The sequence below is a fragment of the Carcharodon carcharias genome, chromosome 16 (assembly GCF_017639515.1).
Source record: "Carcharodon carcharias isolate sCarCar2 chromosome 16, sCarCar2.pri, whole genome shotgun sequence".
NCBI classification, from domain to species: domain Eukaryota; kingdom Metazoa; phylum Chordata; class Chondrichthyes; order Lamniformes; family Lamnidae; genus Carcharodon; species Carcharodon carcharias.
Window position 1 is genome coordinate 98,560,154 of NC_054482.1, and position 22,002 is coordinate 98,582,155.

Here is a 22,002-nt window from a genome sequence, read left to right on the forward strand (position 1 = left end):
ATTAGAATACCCTCTAGCAATTCCATTAAAATAACCTTAGTCTAGTTTAGCCCACCCCTTGCTGGTCCATTGTCATGGTCAGTGACACAGGCCTACCGTATTTGGCTTTGCAATATTCACTGCCTAGGAAATGGGGTTAAGACTGCAGCTGGGCAGGAGCACGTAACTGTAATCCCTTGGCCCACCCATATTGAAAATTGTGTCATTGCAGCATAATGGAAATATGCTTCTAATTTTGAATTCTTACCCTCCCCTGATCTGCCCCATCTTTAAAAAAAAATTGTGACAACTTAAAAATTTATTTAGTGATGTTAGTGCTTCTACCATTACCCCTTACTGTCAGAAATATACTGTTTCTTTTCCTTGATATTAAGTGATGCATATGGGCTGGATTACCACTTGAGAAACAAACTTGATGCTTTGAGTGTTGGAGCCTAATGCAAACCTCCTGCTGCTCCTCTGCACAGTTTAAATCTGCAAAGGAAAATGTGTTTTTACTCAGCCTAGTGATTGCACAGTAATTCCACTCTGTTTACTGAATGTTGGGGCTTACCACGTGAACCAGCTGCAAGTTGACGTCCTCCAGAAAAAGGAATTTTTAACTTGTGTAGTTTGCTCTGGAAACATTGGGGATAATTTCCATCTTTGCTCTCTGTGTGGTAATCTGGCAGAGCGTACTGTCGGATCGACATAGATTTGTGAAAGGTAAGTCAAGTCTGTAACCTAGCTAAACTTTTTGAGGAGGTCACTAATATAGTGTATAGAGGAGTATCAATCGATGCTGAATATATGGACGTCCAGAAGGCAATTGATAAAAGTTAAGAGATTATTAACAAAAAAAAAATGCACACAAATGGAGGTAACCTTGTGATATGGTGTTGCGGACAGGTGGGGAGTTAATTGAAACAGCAATAATTTCTTGCCTCACTGCCTGTCCATAAAGTGAAAGGCGTTTTGATTTGTTTCCCTCTTTATAATTGGTAGTGTATTTCCCCAACTCCTCAGGCTTTTGTGCGATCAAAGTTCCTACTAATAACCCCACAGCAAACTTAACAGGGATGAACTCAACAGGTTTAGTTTATTTACAAACACTCAACGCAGAATGGAGGGTTCACTGCGTCACCTCCACACTCAGGCAGTAAAGAGAGGAATAGAGAAAAGGTTTTATAGTACAGAGACCACAGAGAAAATAAATATTGGTTCACGTGAGTTCTAGAATCAAAAGCCAATGAGATATTCCTCCTTGGAGGTTGGCAGGCTGAAAACTGATTCACTTTTCCAGTGGTGCTGACTTCACAAGAATAGTTAGGCAAGCAGAGATGAATCAGTCTTGTAGTTGCTGGCACAAAACTTCCAACAGAAGCAGTGTAGATGGGGTAAGGTGTTCAACCTGGGCAGAACACCTTTCTGTGTGGCTGCTAGTCAGGTATTAAAAGGTGGACTGAGCTCTTCAGCTCAGCAAAGGCAATATTATTTGTTCAACAAGCCAGAGGCCTATGATGCATAACCCCCACCTCTCCACCAGGCCTTCAACAAAGGATGTGTATCCATCAGCTGGAATTTGGCTCGGTCTTCAACCCAGCCATTGGGTTGGAAGGAATGCTTGGGGGGGGACATTATGTCTTAGCAGACCCTGTATCTCCTGCTGGCTGGCTACCTGGGTTATCAAATGCAAATAGCCAATGTTTAGCTCTCTTTAAAGTTGGGCAGTGCGGTCCCCAGGTGATCATCAGTGGCTCCTCAGATATAACGAGGTGTGATTTTTCCCTGAAACTGCAAAATGGCTTCTTTTGTTCTGGGGTCACAGACAAACACAGGTTCAGCCATTTTAAGGGTTGTGTTCAGCCAGGGTTCAGTTTTGTAAAAAAAAAAAAGTAGTGTGAGGTTGTATTCCATCACACATGGGGTAAATAATTGGGAGATGGGCATTAGAGAGCAGGGATAAAGGGAACTTTCCTGATTGGTAGGTTGTGACGAGTGGTGTTCCCCAAGGATCTGTACTGAAGCTTTAATTTTTCATATATCAAGTTGCCGATGATATTCAAATTAGGAGGCACAGTGTTATGTGCAGATGAGAGAAGGAAGTTACAAAGGGGTATGGACAGATTAGGTGGGTGGGCAAAGCAGTGGCATATGGAGTTCAATGTGGGGAAGTGTGAGGTCATCCACTTTGAATCTGAGAAAGATAAATCAGAATATTTTCTTAATGGTAGGCTAGGAATTGTGGAGGAGTAGAGGGATTTAGGTGGCCATGTACACAAATTGGTAAAATCTAAGTGCAGAATTGCAAAAGTAATCAAACCCTAATGGAATATTGACTTTTTAACTCCCAGATATTGGGGGGGAATGTTATGATTCCATTGTACAAAGCTCTGGTCAGACCCCATCCATGGTGCTCCATTGAATTTTAGACCCCACACCTCAGGAAAGATATTGACCTGGGAAGGAGTAAGGCACTGCTTAACCGGTATGATACCAGGGCTTAAGGGGTTAAATTTATGGGGATGGGTTATGTAATTTTGGCTTGTATTTGCTTGAGTTTAAAAGGCTGAGCGGTGAACTAATTGAGGTGTTTAAAATGAAGAAGGGATTAGAAGGATACTATTTCCTCTGGTGAAGAATCAAAAACAAAAATATATGCTTTTAAAAATTAGAGTTAGGCCAGTCGGTATTGAAATCAGGAAGCACTTTTTCCACACAGTGGGGTAGTCAAAATCTGGAACATTCTCCAACAGCGAAGTTCTGGGTGCTGGGCCACTTGAAATTTTCTCAACACTGAGACTGATGGACTTCAGTTAGGAGGTTGTCAAGGAATGATGTATTTTAGGGGATGAATGGATTTGAGGTACAGACCAGCCATGACCAGATAGAATGGTAGAACAGGCTGGAAGGGCTGAATGGCTGACTGCTGTTCCTATGTCTGATTTGATTTCATTGGAATGAAACTCGGACAGGTTTCTACAAAAGGCAAGCGATTCACTTTGATAAAAACAAAAAACTGCGGATGCTCGAAATCCAAAACAAAAACAGAATTACCTGGAAAAACTCAGCAGGTCTGGCAGCATCGGCGGAGAATTTCCCCACCTGTGAACGTGGAACAAGTACTGATGGATCAGCTTAAGCTTTTTCATAGTTTAATCTAGTTTCTCACCAAACCAGGCAGACACGTATTTCGCAAATATTCTCGTTCCATTTTGAGTGGTTTTTGTGGAAGTTTTTGTGAGATGTAATCTGCACATCTCTGGTTTCTGTGCATGAGCAAGGATGGTGTGTTGAACCCAGTGAAATTAATGTTTTGTAATTTTGCAACAAGCATTAGCCGTGTGCAATCCGTGGTCTGGGGGGGCGGGGGAAGTTGGTGAGGGTGCTTGTTGTGGTATTGCCAATCAGGATTTTTTTAAAAAGTGTTTGCAGAGTTGTGCAGGAAAACCTGGTTTCCACCACAAAGGGGGAGAGGGGGGTGGGGTGGTGGGGGGGGGGGGGGGGGGGGCGCGCCGGAATCCTCCAGATGACCCTTCAAATCGTCGCTAAACATTTTGGCAGCTGACTCAACAAAAGCAGAGAAGCTCTTGCAGGTGGATGTTGCCTATGTGAATGGGGAACAGTCACAATTATACGAAGGGCACTGTCAGCTAGTCAGGCAGAAAACGTGGCCATCTCGTGTGAAAAATGAAAGCAATGAGAGTCAATGATTTCTGAGCATAGGTCAGCCGGAGATGATGAAATGTTGATTTTGATAAATTGATTATCCCAGTGCTGAGTTGCTGCTGCAGGAGAAAGTGAAATGATTTGTTTAAAACTAGAGGGAAAATAATCAAGGCCAATGGGGGTTACCAGTCAGAAAAGCTCAGAAAATAGACAATAACACGAGAGAAGAAAAGAAAGCAAAAAAGCTATTTGTTCCATTGAAAGCTCATCCAAATCTAACTTTCCTATTCTGGCATCCAGCAATGTTTTGAATTTCCCGAATATATTTGTCTCTTCTGCCCCAGTTGACAGATTGTTCTTGGTATGTAATTCTCTTTGAAACAAAAAATTTTTCCCTGTATCTATTTAAAAGTTGCTTCAATTGATTTAATATGGAGTTGGGGAGGCACCTGAAGAGCGCAAAATAAAGTCTCTGACAAAAGACAAAGAAGAAGAAAGACTTGCATTTGTATATGGCCTTTCACAACCTCAGGATGCCCCAAAACACTTTACAGCAAATGAAATACTTTTGAAGTATAGCATCTGCTGTAATGTAGGAAAAATGTTGGCTAATTTGTGCACAGCAAGCTCCCACAAACAGTAATGTTATAATGACCAAATGATCTGTTTTTGTGATGTTGATTGAGGGATCAATATTGTTCACGACACCGGGGATAACCCCTCTCTTTGCAATAGCACCATGGGATCTTTCACATCCACTTGAGGAGGCAGGCGGGCCTCTGTTTAACCTTTCATCCAAAGACAGCGCCTCCGGTAGTGTAGCTTTTCCTTGTTACTGCACTGGAGTGCCAACCTTAATGTTTGTGCTCAAATCTCTGGAACAGGATTTGAGCTACATCCTCCTGACTCTGAAATGAGAGTGTCACCAACTGAACCACAGCTGACAAAGTGGAAATATAAAGAAAATCAGGAGAAACAAAACTTTGGAATGAGAAAAAATGACCTTGAATTTATATACAGGCAGTCTTTGGACTTACGACACAATTGCTTCCTGAAAGCCACACTTTAAGTCGAAATGTCATAATTCGGAACCGATTTTCCCATAAGAGCAATGTTATAAATGGGGGATTGTTTCCTGAACCAAGGCCCGATACCCTATTTTCACCAAAATAACCCAGAATTTTGTACTGAATCAATTATAGAGATTAATATAGCAACATTAATGTATTTATGTTGTAAACAGAAATCAGATTGGCATAAAAAAAACACAAGCTAAAAATACATATAGAAATATAGTACAGTACTGTATTAATGATGTTGGAACAGCAACTGAGTGAGTGTCTTGAGTCAGGGAGATGGGCAGTGCAGAATGTTGATACGCACGTATGAACATTTGAACTTGTTCACTGATGCGGCGTCATAAAGTCAAAACTGACGTGGGAAAATCAAGACAGGGTGTCAATTTATAAATGTCTTAAGAATGTCCTAAAGTTGAGGACTGCCTGTAATCCTGTTCTTTTGAAGCATGATCAGTGATGTTTTGTAGTCAAACACAGCAGAGTAATTGCAAAGAGGAACTAACTGAGTGAAGACTTGGAGTTTGATGAGAGGAGAATTTTAAGTGTTAATTTTGCTCTTAAATTTTGTTCTTAAAATTTAATCTAGTCTGTATTTAGCAGTAACTGGAAAGTACTGTGTAAGCAGGCTACGTTATTTCTTTCTTTCTTGCACTTTAGACAGGGTAAACTCACTCTCAGTTGTAGGAGCTTGGTAATTAATTAGCTAACTGGTTGAATCTGGTTACTGTAGCCCCAGTTCAGTTTACTATGAATTCAGGTTTCTTTAGTGCAGCCTTGGCAGAGTGCAGCTAACTAAGTGACTAACTGAGTGAAGACTTGGAGTTTGGTGAGAGAAGAGCTGGGAGAAGGAGTTGTTCGTTTCCTCCTTCTATCTTTCTCACCCCATAGAAATTGGTTCTTTCTCTGCAGGGAAAGGAGCTGGTGTTTTGTGAGTATCTGGTAAGTGGATAAGTTCTATTCTATCCCTAAGGTTTGAAATAGTACACAATTTTGTAGTAAAGTTAATAAAATATATATGAAAGCAACATAAGCAAATGATTAATATAATTAAGTACTTATTTAAAACACATTAAGGATGGCAGGGCATGTGATGTGTCAAGGCTGCAGCATGTGGGAGCTCTTGGATAATGTTGTGACCCAGGGCAAACACATCAGGGACGGGGAAAGTTACCTGGATGTTTTATACCAGGAGGCAGTCACACCACTTAGGATAGGGTCTTCTGATTTGGTCAGTGGCCAGGGACAGGAGGGCGTGACTGTGAGTGAGGCAGGTAAGGGGATCCGGAGGGCAGGAGTGTGAACCCCTGTAATTGTCCAACAGGTTTGAGGTGTTCTCAGCTTGTTTGGATGAGAGTGGGGGCTGCAGGGTGGGTGAGTAAACCAACCATCGCACCGTGGTACAGGAAGCCATCCAAGTGGGGGGAGCAAAAAGGAATGTAGTTGTAGTAGGGGACAGTATAGTAAGGGGGATTGACACTCTTCTCTAGCAAAGAACGAGAGTCCAGACAGCTTTGTTGCCTGCCCGGTGCCAGGTTTCAGGACATCTGCTCAGGGCTGGAGAGGAACTTGCAGTGGGAGGGGGAGGATCCAGTGGTCATGGTCCATGTAGGTACTAATGACATAGGCAGGATGAGGAAGGAGGCTCTGCATAGTCAGTATGATGATCTAGGCACCAATTAAGAAACAGAACCTTAAAGGTAATAATTTTTGAGGCACGTGCAAATTGGCATAAGACAAATAAGATTAGAGAAATGAACGCATGGCTCAAAGGCTGGTGTGGGAGAAGTGATGGGGAAAATGGGATCTGTACCATTAGGACGGTCTACACCTTAAGCGTGATGGGGCTGGTGTCCTCATTAGATGACTAACTAGGGAAGTAGAAAGGGCTTTAAACTGAATAGTGAGGGCAAGGGACCACATTTGGGAAGATGCGGTAAACCAAAGAGTAAAGACAAGGTAATATGGGAAATTATAAACAGACTGTGACAAGAATGGTCAGAGAGTACCAATCTAAGAGTAAATCAGCAGATAAGGCTAGACACTACAAAAATAATGAAAGGACAAAACTAAAGGCTCTGTATCTAAACACATGTAGCAGTTGAAACAAAACAGATGAATTGATAGCGCAAATAGAGATAAATAAATAAGTACGATCGACATTACAGAGACACGGCTGCAGGATGACATAGATTGGAACCTGAATATTGAAGGGTATGTGACATTTAGGAAGGACAGGAAGTTAGGAAACTGTTGTGGGGGGTGGCTCTGTCAATTAATGATGGTATTCGCACATTAGAGAGGGATGAACCAAATTTAGGAAACCAGGATGTAGAAGCGGTTTGGATTGAGCTGAGGAATGATAAAGGCAAGAAGTCACTTGTGGGAGTGGTGTACAGGCCTCCTAATTGTAACTACATAGTAGGACAGTGTTTAAAAGAAGAGATAATGGGAGCTTGCGAGAAAGGTACAGCAATAATCATGGGGGATTTTAATCTACGTATAGACGGAAAAATCAGTTTGGCAAAGGTAGCATGGATGAGTTCATGGAATGTTTTTGGAATACTTTCTTAGAACAGCAGGTTCTGGAACCAACAAGAGAGCAGGCTATATTAGACCTGGTATTGAGCAACAAGATCGGATTAGTCAATGACCTCATAGTGAAGGCGCCCCTAGGTAGCAGCGATCATAATATGATTCAATTTTATGTTCGTTTTGAGGGAGAAACAAGTGCATCCAAGACTAGTATTTTAAACTTAAATAAGGGCAATTATGAGGGCATGAAAGCAGAGTTTGTGAAAGTGAAATGGCAAATGAGGTTAAGGAATAGGTCAATAGAAGTTCCGAGGCAGACATTTAAAGGGATATTTCAGAACACAAAGAATAGATACATTCCAATGAGAGAGAAAAATTACAAGGAGAGGGCCCACCATCCGTGGCTAACTTAGAGTTAAAGGCGTATCGAACTTAAAAAACATATAATTAGTCAGAAGACTTAGAATATAAAGAACAGCAAAGAATGACAAAAAGATTAATAAGTGAGGAAAAAAAGTATGAAAGATAGCCAGTAATAAAAAGACGGAGTTTCTATAGATATTTAAATAAGAAAAGAGTTAACAAACTAAGTGTTGGTCCTATAGAGAGTGCATTTGGGAGATGGTGGATGAATTAAACAGGTGTTTTGCTTCGGTCTTCACTGAGCAAATTGTTGGGGCTGCGGGCTGACAAATCCCCAGGTCCAGATGCATTTCATCCTAAGGCCTTGGAAGAAGTGGCTAGTCTGATAGTTAATGCACTGGTTTTAATTTTCCAAAATTCCCTAGAATCGGATTGGAAAATAACAGATATAACTCCTTAATTCAAAAAGGGAGGGAGACAAAGCAGGAAACCACAGGCCAGTTATCCTAACATCTGTCATAGGGAAAATGTTAGCAGCTATTATTAACGATGTTATAGCAGGGCATTTAGAAAAAATCAAGGCAATCAAGCAGGGTCAACATGGTTTTGTAAAAGGGAAATCATGTTTAACCAATTTATTGGAGTTCTTTGAAGGAGTCACATGTGTAGTGGATAAAGGGGAACTGGTGTATGTACTGTACTTAGATTTCAAAAAGCATTTGATAAAGTGCCACATCAAAGGTTATTACAGAAAATGAAAGCTCATGGTGTAGAGGGTAACATTGGCATGGATAGAAGATTGGCTAGCTAACAGGAAGCAGAGAGTTGGTATAAATGGGTCTTTTTCTGCTTGGCAAGATGTAACATGTGGTGTGCCACAGGGATCATTGCTGGGGCCTCAACTTTTTACAATTTATATAAATGACTTGGATGAAGGAACCGAAGGAATGGTTGCTAAATTTGCTGTTGACACAAAGATATGTAGGGAATTCAATTGTGAAGAGGACATAAGGAGGCTACAAAGTGACACAGATAGGTTAAGGGAGTGGGCAAAGATCTGGCAAATGGAGTATAATGTGGACAAATGTGAAATCACTCATTTTGGCAGGAAGAATAAAAAAGCTTATTATCTAAATGGTGAGAGATTGCAGAGCACTGAGATACAGAGGGATCTGGGTGTCCTCGTGCATGAATCACAAAAGGTTAGTATGCAGGTACAGCAGGTAATTAGGAAAGCTAATAGAATGTTATGATTTATTGTGAGGGGAATTGATTACAAAAGTAGAGAGGCTATGCTTCAGTTGTACAGGGCATTGGTGAGACCGCCAGTGGAGTATCGTGCACAGTACTGGTCTCCTTATTTAAAGAATGATCTAAATGCATTAGAAGCAGTTCAGAGAAGGTTTACTAGACTCATACCAGGAATGGGCGAGTTGGTTTATGAGGAAAGGCTGGACAGATTAGGCTTCTACCCACTGGAATTTAGAAGAGTAAGAGATGGCTTGATTGAAACCTTTTACGATCCTGTGGAGTCTTGACAGGGTGGATGTGGAGAGGATGTTTCCTCTTGTGGGAGAGTCTAGAACTAGGGGTCACTGTTTAAAAATAAGGGGTCACCCATTTAAGACGGATGAGGAGAAATTTTTTCTGAGAGTTATGAGTCTGTGGAACTCTCCTCCTCAAAAGACAGTGGGAGTAGAGTCTGTGAATATATTTAAGGCAGAGCTAGAGAGATTCTTGATTAACAAGGGGGTGAAAGGTTATCAGGGATAGGCAAGAACGTAGGGTTGCGGTTACATTCAGATCAGCCATGGTCTTATTGAATGGCGGGGCAGGCTCGAGGGGCCGAGTGGCCTACTCCTGCTCCTAATTCGTATGTTTGTAGCAAACTCCTACAAGCAGCAAGGAGGCAAATGTCCAGTTCATTTGTTTTGATGAAATTGGTTGAAGGATGATTGTTGGTCGAAACACCAGATGAATTCCCTGTCCTCCTTTGGAAAAAGTGTTGTAGCATCTTTGGTATTCAGGGTCTTGGTTAAATGTTCTATCTAAAAGGTGGCACCTCCAATAATACCACGCTCTCCCTCCCTGATGTTTCTCCCCGGATTGTCTACTCAGGTCCTGTAATGGGGCTTAATCAACCTTCTGACTTCAAATGAAAGGAGCCTAGCTGAAGAGGATATATTCCTAAAAGAAGATGCAAGAGCAATTTGAAAGAGAAACTCGTATGTAAGCTCTGGTCTTTAATAGTATTCGCTCTCCACCACTCTCTAATATCTACCCGCCCTATGTTCTGCCAAATATTTTTTTATTTATTCATGGGGTGTGGATGTCACTGGTAAAACTGACATTGAGAAGGTGGTGGTGAGCCACCTTGAGGCAACTGAATGGCTTGCTAGGCCACTTCAGAGGGCAATGAAGAATTAACCACATTGCCCTGAGTCTGGAGTCATATGTAGGCCAGATCAGGTAAAGAAGGTAGATTTCCTTCCCTAAGGGACATTTGTGAACCAAGTGGGGTTTTACGACAATCTAGCTGTTTCATGGTCACTGTTATTGCTTTTAGCCTTCTGTTGCAGATTTTGTTTAATTAACTGAGTTAAAATTTACCAGCTGCTGTGCTGGGATTTGAACTCATGATCATTAGTCCAGGCTTCAGAGTCACTTGCCCAGTAACATTACCAGCATGTTACTGTATCCCCTCCAATTTTATTTTTGAATTTAATCTCCTGTTTTCCTTTGTTATTGGATCTCCCTTGTTTTAATTTCCTTCCAACGAGATGTTAAATGGTCGTTTTTAATTTGGTATTTCAGGATGTCATGGCACTATTTGAAGAAAGGCAGGGATTTAGCAAGTGACCTTTCAATACCATCCCTGCACCCACCTGTGCCCCCCCCCCACCCCCACCGCCCCAGCAAACAGTTAAGTGGTTACTTATTTCACTGATGTTTGTGAAGTTTTGCTGCCTGCTAACTGGCTGCCTTGTATGCCTTCATAATAGTCACTGCACTTCAAAGTGATTCATTGTATGCAATGCAGTTTAAGACCTTTCTAAGGGGAAAAATAAAGCGCCATATAAAAGGACAGCTTTCTTTGCTGTCATAAGCTTTAGGGGCAAACTGAGGTTTGAAGTTCACTAAACTGCTACATATATGTGAGACTCAATTTCAGATTGTCATATTTTCACCATTAAATCACCCCTGCCAGCCCCTCCTCACCCACCGTTGATCCTTCCCCACACAGTGCATATCAATACGTTGGCCTAGAAATTTGCGTAGGCCTATTTTTTTGGGCATGCAGAGGGTTCAGAAACCAATCCCTGCACCTGAATAGCGAGGTCCAAGGCATACCAAATATTGAGCCTCATTACCATCAAGTCGGTAAGCGGCAGACAGTAATGATTAGGTTGCTGTGGTCCTTGAGTAAGTGAGGAAGAGACAAAAGGGTGGAACAGCAATTCAGTTAGTCCCATTTTCTCCCCCCAGCCCATCTGCTCTTTTCCAATATCCTTGCATTTTTCTTCTCTTTTGAGTATTTATCCACTTCTCTTTGAAAGCTACTATTGAATCTGTATCCACCACCCTGTCAGGCAGTGCATTCCAAACCCTAACCACTTGCACAAAAGAAGTTTATCTTTATGTCACCTTCTTTTGCCATTGATCTTAAATCTGTGTCCATTGGTTATTGACCCTTCAGCCATTGGACACTGTTTCTCTTTATTTACTCTATCTGGACCTTCATATAGAGTTAAAACATCCCTATCAAATCTCCTCTTAGCTTTCCCTGCTTTCAGGAAAACAACCCCAGCTTCTCCAGTCTACCCACATAACTGTAATCCCTTACCCCGGCAGTTATTCTAATATATCTCATTTGCACCTTTCTGAAAGTGTGGAGCCCACAACTGTGCTCAATCCTGCAGCTGGAGTCAAACAAGTGTCTTTTATAGGTTTAGCATAACTTCTGGGTTTTTATGTTCGATACTCTGTTTATGAAGTCCAAGATCCAATATGCCTTGTTAACTGCTTTGTTAGCCTGTCCTGTCCCTCCTGTCGAATACGCTGCTCAATGTTCTTTCCATTAGATAATTCGAGTTAATTATTGGCTAAATGGAATCAAAACCTTCCAAACACACCCTTCAATAATTTGTGCAAAAGCACCTTTCGTATTGTACCCCCTTTAATATTGTGTCATTTAGCATGTATTGCCTCTACTCATTCTCCTCAACAAAATGTATCACCTCTGACTTTTCTGTACTGAACTTCATCAACCCTGTGTCTGTCCACTCTATCAGTCTGACCTCTTGAATTCTGTTACTATCTTTCTCAGCATTTACTACGTTTACAAGTTTCATGCCATATGTAAATTTAAACTTGTGCTCTGTACCTCCAAGCCCAAGTCATTAATGTGTATCAAAACAGCAGTAGTCCTTGCACTGAACCTATGGGGACTCTGCTGTATGTCTGTTTTGCTGCCTGGCTTGAGCCATTCACCACAAATCTGTTTTCTCTCCAAAGCCAATTTTGTATCCATGCTGCTACTGCCTCTTTTAATCACATGGCCTTTAATTTTGCTAACTTGCCTATTATGTAGCACTTTATCAAATTCCTTTTGAAAGTCCACATACGCAACATCAATTGCCCTCATCTACTATCTCTGTTACCTCATCAAAAAACTCAAGCAAGCTAATCAAACGTGACTCGCCCATAATAAATTGAGCTGGCACTCCTTTATCAGTCCATGCTTGTCCAAATTGCTGTTAATTTTCTCCTGGATTATTATTTCTAAAGGCTTCCTCACCACCAATATTAAACCACTAGCCTGTAATCGCTAGTTTTATCCTTCTCCCCATTTTTGAACCTGGATGTGACATTTGCAATCCTCTAATCCTTTTGCACCACCTCAGTATAGAGAGAGGATTGGAAGATTGTAGCCAGCAACTCTGCAAATTATATCCAAACTTCCGTCAGCAACCTAGGATACACCTCATCTGGACCAAGTAGCTTATTTATTTTTAAGTGTTGCCAGCTTTTCTAGTACCTCATCATTATCTATTGTTACCTCATCCAGTATCCCAGCAATCTATCCGTTTACCATAGTCCTCTTCTTTGCTAAACACCAATGTAAAGAACACATTTAGTGCCTCAGACATGTCTTCAGCTTCCAGTAGATCTCTAATTTGGCCCCATTGCTCCTCTGACAATCCTTTTACTGTTAAGACCACCTTATGATAGAATGTGCTTCCTGCCCACCATGTTGGACTCTTGGCCCTTTACACAGCTGAAAAATGAGTCCTGAGTGACCAGATTTCCAGGCTGTTTGACTTTCTCACTCTCGGGCGGTATACTTCATGTGAAACATATGCTGAGGTGTACCGAAATAAGTACGTACTGCAGTGTAAGTTTTTAGCACCATTTAACGACCCATTTACAGTCCTGTCACAAATTGCAGACAGTAAAAACCTTAGTTCATGCAGGGTTTAGTAGTATGTTGGAATATTTAATATGTTCGAGGTGCTACTTGAATGCAAGTTGTTAATGTTACACATAGTAATAACATCATCCTGGTGTTTGCAGTCTTTTAAGTATGCACTTGAGAATCTTGTCACCTTCTAAAGAGAAATAGAACTTAATATTAATTGTAAAATATTGCACTGATAAAATCCTATGATTGCCTCGTTAGTCATTGCTGTCTCACGAGTACTTATGAAAACGAAGACCACCCATGTAACTATGGTCAGTTGAGATTCTCTTTGCCAATTTTCATACACTCCCTGTAAGTTTTTTCACTGTTTTCTGAGGATTTGTTCCTTGGACTTTACCCAGTGACTGTTATTTATATGTGAGCTGTGACACTGAGTGTTGGCAAGTTACCATAGGGGAGCAATGTAGCCAAGCCCAGCCCTATTCTCACTCAACATCCACACACAGATTGAAGTAATTTTTGAAAGGCTGATGTTGTCAGGAATTTTATTTTCCTTTTGAGAAAGGCAGCTTATGACCTCTTGATATTTTGAGTTCAAAGTCCCATTTGATTCAGTCACTCATGTTAGGGCTTCTGCAACATTCTTGCATTGGGCATAACCTCTCTTTAAACACAAAGACCCATGGAACTTTTCAATCATGTCTGTGTTCGGTTAGCTTGTGTTGTTTCACAGTGCTGTAACAAAACCTTGCAGTGTATTTGTGAAAATTGAGAAAAAGTTTTTCGCCATTTTCTTTAAGAGAAAACCTTACACTGATGCATCATGTGCAACACAATATTGAACGGTCATGAATTTCTCATGTGTCCAGGGTAGTTTTTGCAATAACATACCCTAGAACCAACAAAAGGGCGTACCATTTTTGATAGAGTCGTGAGCTAGATTTAGTTAACTTCTTAACAATGCGTGAACATTTATCCAATAACAATCATAATATGATCATGTTCAGTGTCGTGTTTGAAAAGGAAAAACGTAAAATAGCTACTAAGGTCCTAAGTTTAGGTAAGGCTGACTTCAATGGGATGAGACAGAAACTGTCCACGGTAAACTGGGGAAAACCGTTACAAGGTATTTATTCTTTCATGGGACGTGGGCGTCGCTGGCAAGGCCAACATTTGTTACCCGCTTCTAATTGCCCTTGAATTGAGTGGCTTGTTCGATCATTAGTACAATGACAGAAGACCAATGGGAAATATTCAGAAGAATTTAATATGAAACAGAACCATTTCATACCACTAAGGGGCAAGAGATCTACTTGCCAAAATACACAACCATGAATGGGAAAAGAGATAAGAGACAACATAAAACTAAAAGAAAATGTGTATAAAAATGCAAAATATAGCATAGTGCCTGAAGAATGGGAGAGATACAAAGAATAGCAAAAAATGTGAAAACAGTAGGAGATACAAAAAAGGACTTGCAAGGGTATCAAAATCGACACAATTTTTTACAGTTCTATTAAGAAGAAAAGGATGGTCAGGAGCAAAGTTCACCCCTCAAACTGATTACTGATATTGCCAATGAAAACACGGAAATATCAGCCATGTTGAATAATTACTTTGCATCTGTATTTTCATAAGAGGGACTGGTCAGCCTGTCAGACATCCCAAGGAAACTGATATTGAAACAGAAACTCCTCAAAATTACTGTTAGGAAAATAACAATAATGACAAAGATCAAGGCACTAAAGAGTGACAAATCACCCGGACCAGATGGTTTTCATCCCAAGGTTTCAAAGGAAGGAGGGTGGAACATGACACATGCCTGAACTGTCATCTTTCAAGAGTTCTCTTGATTTGGGAACCATTCCTTTAGATTGTAAAATTGTGCATGTCATTCCGCTATTTAAGATGGGTTTGAGAGAGGAAGTGGGGAATCATAGATGGTTAGCCTAACATTTGCTGTCGTGAAGTTACTAGAGTTTATAATTGAGAATAGTGTGACTGGACACCTTGAAATTTGTCAGCTGATCAGAGCGAATCAGTGTGGATCATGAATGGATCATTCCTGGCGAACCTGACTGTTTTTGAAGTGACTAAAGTAGGGGACAATGGAATGCCTATATATGTTTACATTGATTTCCAGAGGCATTTGCTAAAATCCCTCTTTAGACACTTTTAGCTCGAGTAGAAGTTCATGGAATTGAAGGCAAATTATTGAACTGGTTAGGAAATTGGTTGAGCAGCAGGAGACAGTAGGGATAATGGGCAGATATTCTAATTGTCATGATATGGCAAGTGGTGTCCAGCAAAGATCTATGTTGGGGCCTCAAAAAGTTGCCATACTTATTAGCCTACTTAGGCTTGTCAATGGCACAGAAGATGGGCATTGTAAGCAGTGAAGATGGAACCATAAAATTACGAAGCAATAATAATAGATCAAGTGAATAGGCAACTGGATTTCAATGTAGACAAATGTGAGATAATCCACTTTGGACCTAAAAGGGATAGATTAGTATACTTCGTAAATGGTGAAAAGCTAGAAACAGTGGAGGTCCATGGAGACTTGGGGCTGAGGTGTGGGGTACACAGATCACTAAAATATCGTGAACAGATGCAGGAAATAATCAAAAAACTAATGGAATGATGACCAGAATGCAAGGGAGTAGAAGATATGTGACAGCTGTACAAAGCCCTGTTTAGACCACACCTGAAGTGCTGTGAGTGGCCCTGGGCACCACACCTTAGGAACAATATATTGGCCTTGGAGGGAGCGCAGTGAGATTTACTAGAACAAAATCCTGACTCCAAAAGTTAAATTACAAGGACGCTATGTTTGTATTGCCCGGAATTTAGAAGGGCAAGGGATGAATTTATTGAAGTTTTCAAGATATGAAGGGAACGAATAGGGTAGATAGAGAGAAGCAACTCTCGCTGGCTGGGGAGTCGCAGACTAGGAGGCCCAGAATAAAAATTAAAACCAGACCTTTCAGGAGTGAAATTAGGAAACACTTCTACACACAGAAGGGTGGTAGAAGTTTGGAACTCTCGGTAATTGATGCTGGATTAATTGTTAAATTTAATACTGAAGTTGATAGGCTTCTGTTATTCAAAGCTGTTAAGGGACACGGGGCAATATCTTGTTAGGTTGCAGGTTATAGCCATGATCCCATTAAATGGCAGAACATAGGAACATAGGACTTAGAAGCAGGAGTTGGCCATTCAGCACTTCGAGCCTGCTCCGCCATTCAATAAATTCATGGCTGATCTGGTTGTGTTTCAACTCCACTTTGCCTCCTGCCCCCACATAACCACTGACTCCCTTGCCTATCAAAAATCCACCTGACTCTGCCTTGAATAAATTCAATGACCGAGCCTCCACTATTCTCAAGAGGAGAGAATTCCACATACTAACGAGCCTCAAAATAATTCTTATCTCCGTCTTGAATGATAGACCCCTTATTCTTTAACTGTGTCCCCAGGTTCTAGTCCCTCCCACAAGTGGAAACAACTTCCTGGTATCTACCCTATCAAATCCCCTCAGGATCTTGTATGTTTCAATAAGATCACCTCTCATTCTTCTAAACTCCAATAGGTATAGGCCCAACCTCCCTTCATAAGATAAGCCTCTCATCCAAGGAAGAAGTGGAGTGAATCTTCCCTGAACTGCTTCTCGCACAATTATCTTTTTTCAAATAAGGATACCAAAACTGTACACAGTATTCTAGATGTGGTCTCATTAAGGCTCTGTACAGCTGTGGTAAAACTTCTCTCCTTTTAATTCCATTCCCCATGCAATAAATGCCAATGATCCAATTGCCTTCCTAATCACTTATTATACCTGCATACTAACTTTTTGTGATTCATATACCAGGGCACCCAGGTCCCTCTGTATCACCGAGTTCTGCGATCTCTCTCCATTTAGGTAGTATACTGCTTTTCTGTTCTTCTTGCCAAGGTGGACAAGTTCACATTTTCTCACATTATACTCCATCTGCCAAATTTTGCCCACTCAATTAACCTGTCTACATCCCTTTGTAGACTCTCTACCTCCTCTTGACAACTTCCCTACGTACCTTGGTGTCATTGACAAATTTAGCTACCGTACATTCAGTCCCTTCATCCAAATCATTGATGTAAATTGTAAGTAGTTGAGGTCCCAGTACTGATCCCTTTAGCACTGCGCTTGTCATAGCCTGCCAACCTGGAAAAAACCCATTTATCTCTGCCCTGTTTCCTGTTGGCTAACCAATTCTTTACCCATATCAATATGTTATCCCCTATACCATGTAATCTTATTTTGTGTAGTAACCTTTGATGCGGTATCTTACCAAATGCCTCCTGGAAATCCACATCTGCCAGTAACCCTTAATCCACCTTGCTTGTTACTTCTTTAAGAAACTCTAACAAATTAAACATGATTTCCCTTTCACAAACCCATGTTGACTCTGCCTGAACAAATTATGATATTTTAAGTGTCCCGCTATAACCTCTTTAATAATGGATTCTAGCAATTTCCCTGAGAGATGTTAGGCTAACTGGCCTGTAGTTTCCTGCTTTCTGTTTCCCTCCTTGCTTGTTATATTTCATTAGCTCTTTTCCAATCCACTGGGGCCCTTCCGGAATCTAAGGAATTTTGGAAGATTATAACAAATACATTTACTATCGTTGCAGCCACTTTTAAGACTCTGGGATGCAGGCCATCTGGTCCAGGGGACTTGTCAGTCTTTAGGTCTAACAGATTTCCCAGCACCTTTTCCCTAGTGATAGTGATTGTTTTAACTTCCTCCCGATCACCTCTTGATTTTCAAATATCTTTGGGAAGTTTTCTAAGTCTTCTACAGTGAAGACAGACACAAAATACCTGTTCAACTCCTGTCATCTCATTTTCCATTATCAATTCCCCAAGACACTCTCCAGAGGACCAACAATAGCTTTAGTTACTTTTTTTTCTATTTACTTATAGAAACTCTTACTATCTGCTTTCATATTACTAACTAGCTTTCTCTCACTCTTCTTTCTCCCTCTATTATTTTTGTCATTCGTTGCTGGTTCTTGAAATTTGACCAATCTTCTGACCTATCACTAGCCTTTGCAGATTATACACTGTTTCTTTCAATTTCACACGATCTTTATCTTCCTTATTCAGCCATGCGTAATGTATCCTTCTCAAAAAAGGCTGGAGGGGCTGGGCTGACTCCTGCTCCTGTGGTGAAATCAAAGTAGAAGTTGGACATTTTGGTGGATCCATGTAATAATTTAGTACTTTCTGAAATGTTTTTATACTGTAACTTTCATGAATCAGTTTCATAATATAAACCTTACTGTAGAATGAAACCAGCTGTTACATTAGCTGACAAAATGTAAATTATAGTGAATGTGGCAAAAGGCACATACAAACCAGAATTTGTTGAATTTTCTTTCCAAGTTAACGATAGTTGATGTCGACACTTGCTCCAGCACCTGATGGATTAGAGAAAAGAAAAATTAGTGCCTCTTGATTACTGTTTCTTCATCTCTGCTGGAAAGTGCAAGTGTCTAGACATGGACAGGATTGATCTCATGCTCTGTAAACTGCTGAAGCCTGTCAGGGCTGAGAGACAAATAATGTGCACATTATGTCAAAGTACTGGACGGCTGACAGTTCCTGCAGAGACTTACAGTAGCAAGGTTCAGCTTCAAATGAGGTATGATGAAGAAAATGATCATGGATATGATGTGACACAATCTGAGGGTTCAAATAGGTTGTGGGACATGTAAGTGCAGTTGATATAATCTGAATCATTTCAGTTATGCTACTGCTTAATACTTTTAACACTCGTTGTCCTCTAGCAATAAAAAAGCATAGTATTTATTGAATGATCTCTAGTTAATAGAAAAGCATTTTCTAAATGTAGCATCGAACATTCTGACATGAGTGTCAATTAATTTGTGACCTCACGATACTCAGCTTATCTGAGTTATGAGCCAGTCCTCTTCTTCAAGATGAAACCCATACAAAGCAAAATTTACTTTGATCTCCTTATCAGTAATGGAGCTGCAAACCAGGTGGTCTCTAAACTGGGTGTGCTGTTGAGGCTTTCATTCCAAAACATTGATCTCCAGTGAGAGATGCTGGATGTATAATAGCAGACCCTGTTCAAGGTTACTGTACAAACATTAGCTGTCTGCTATTGTATATCTTACCACATACCCCAGTGGAATGTCAGTATATGTAAGAAGGATTAAAAACTGAAACTGGTACAATAACTGCAAAAGCACTTCATTGGTTGTAAATTGCCTTGGGATGTCCTAAAAGACATTATAAAAATGCAAGCTCACGATGGTGGCCAAAAATTGCTTCTATTAATGTACATAGTGTTAAAGCCACTGTGTTTTGTCTCTACCTTGGAATATCTGGCCAATGTCAAAGCTGCCCTGTTCCTGCATGAGTACAGAATACCTCACCTCAGCAGCTATAGAAATTGGTCCAGGTGGTGGTCCCAGGGGCCATTCCAACGATTGCTGTTCCTCCAGCCTGGGTATTCTGCAGAGAGACAACTCCATCATCACCAAAGTTAAGGAGGTGATGAGTACTCACCTCCTTGTAGCAGGCATAGTATACAAAAAACACACCCTTCCACTTAATTAACAAGTATGTCCTGGCTCTACAGAGTGAGCAGCTGGCCATCTTCCAGCAGCTCCCACGACTGCAGGCGTTGTTCAAGCTGGTTGTTCTATGCAGTAACATTCACTGAATCATTGATGTGTCTGGCTGATCCAGCAGGGCCATGTCCAGACTCCTTAAGGAGATGGTAAAAGATGCCAAGCTGTGAAACATCTTCATCCCTGCATACAGAGCACCATGTAGATACACTTAGTCGAGGCCAGACTGGTCCAACCATTCCAGGATTGACTTCCTGTTTGTGTCCCATTCATCGTCAAATGATGTCAAGACAGTGTTCTTTTCTGACCACTGCCTCCTACTGGCCCTCACAGGAAGACCAGAGGATGGCAGGGGGGATATGGAAGCTAAACATAAATCTGTTGAACCCAAAAAACATTTGAGGAATGCAAAGGGCTGGACAAAGGGTTGAACAAAGATTGGAGAATAGTGAAACCTCTCTGGATCTACAACATTGGCAAGCAATCAAGGCAAACATCAAAAGGTTCTTTCTTCATCCTCAAAGGTGTTCAGAAGGTGAGAGAGAGAGACTGGGGAAATGCCCGGACTCCAGAAAAACATACAGAATCTGCCACTGCTGCAAGCGGTGGGACTTGACTTTAAGGAGGACGTCCAAGAGGTGAAGGGCCAGCAGGCTTCGCTGTTTGCCTTGGAGGCCTCCAAAATCATCTTCCGGTCCAGATTCAGTTTGGTAGAGCAGGATAAGATGTACTTTCACTTCTTCTTCCAAAAGGTACACAGGGACCCCTCTGTGATTAGCAGTCGTGAAGGAAGAAGACAACTTGGTAACACAGTCTGACATATTGAGGATCAGGGAATCCTTTTATGCTGGTTTATGCCTCGTGAAGCCCACTGACAGCATAGCCTCCAAGTCCTTCCTGTCCTCTGTCACCGAGGTCTTAGATGACAGCAAGCAGGCGAGGGTCTGAACAAACCTCTGACCCTGGATGAGCTGACAAGGCTGTCAGGTCCTTTTGAGATGAGTAAAACTCCCGGAAGCAGAATTTTACCGTACAAGTTGTATTCTGCTCTGGGGGACTGGATTGGCCATACCTGCTGGAAGTGTACAAGAGTGTGCTTCTGGCCAGCAGTGTGTCAGAATCCATGAGGAAAGGCATCATCACCTTCAGCTACAAGCAGAACGGAGAAATGGGGGAAATTAGAAATTGACAGTCCATTTCACTGCTGAATGTGGACCACAAAATTCTAACCAAGGTCATTATCAATCTGGTCAACTCTGCTCTGGAGTTGGTGATCCACCTTGACCTGGCCTGCACTGCACATGGCAGGAAGATCTACTCAGGGGTAGGATCATCTTTGTGCAGGTCAGAGGGCAGACACCAGTCTCATCAGCCTGGACAAGGAGAAGGCCTTTGACAATATGGCACACCTACGTGATGAATGTGCTGTCCAAAATGGGGTTTGGGAGGGAATCCGCAATTGGATCCAACTGCTCTATATAAACATCAGTAACACGGTTTCAATCAATGGTTGGGAATAGGAAAGCTTTCCAATCCAATCTGGAGTCAGTAAGGTTGCCCCCCTCTCCTCTGTGTTTTATTCGTATTGTTTTGGCTGCGGAGGACACGTGTCAGGACTCAGCCTTTCTTTCTCACTCCTCGATTGATTGTAAACAGGGTTTTTTTGTAACTGATAAGGACGAAGGTATTAATTCAATGTCTGTGCTTAACTGTTCATGTGCTGATTGCAAAGAACTGAGTCTGACAGGCCTTCTTGAATTTAAACACAAAGTGGTTAGTTTTTGTTGAGTTAAAATCCCACCCAGGTGAAGATGTAAAGAAATTTAAAAAGGTAAACCCACATCCTGACCTTTGCAACACACACTCAGGCACACATGCAAAGCTCCAAGCTATAGAGTAGGAGGTTACTTTTTGGCCAAATTAAAACTCAATGCTAAAAGGTTAAAAAAAAGATAGTATGTTCACTGTTTGAGCCCTTCACTGGTGTTCACTGCTGAGGCAGGACTTTTTCCATGGTGGTCTTGAAACTCCAGGGTAGTTGAAGCTGATGCAAACTGCAATTTCTGGATGACAGTCTCTTTTAAACTGTAATCCGTGTTTTCCAAATTTCTATGTGAATTGTACCTGAGGTTTCTTTCAGTGGAAATTCCCTATTTCTGCGGTGGTTTCCAAAATGTTTCCAAAAGCTTTAAAGAAATGGGATCAGGTTTTCTCCTCTCAGTGGGAGGATAAGGGGCTGAGCCAAGAGACTGAGCTTGGAATTCTATTTTTCCGCCTCGGACTTGAGAGAGAGGAGGAGAGATGGTGTTACTGCTT

At 41.3% G+C, this 22,002-nt stretch overlaps 1 protein-coding gene across 3 annotated transcripts in view; it reads left to right on the top strand.

Moving 5' to 3' along the window:
- Positions 1-22,002, top strand: part of alg14 (ALG14 UDP-N-acetylglucosaminyltransferase subunit) — a 101,682-nt gene that overhangs the window by 32,132 nt on the left and 47,548 nt on the right. The window lies entirely within an intron of this gene.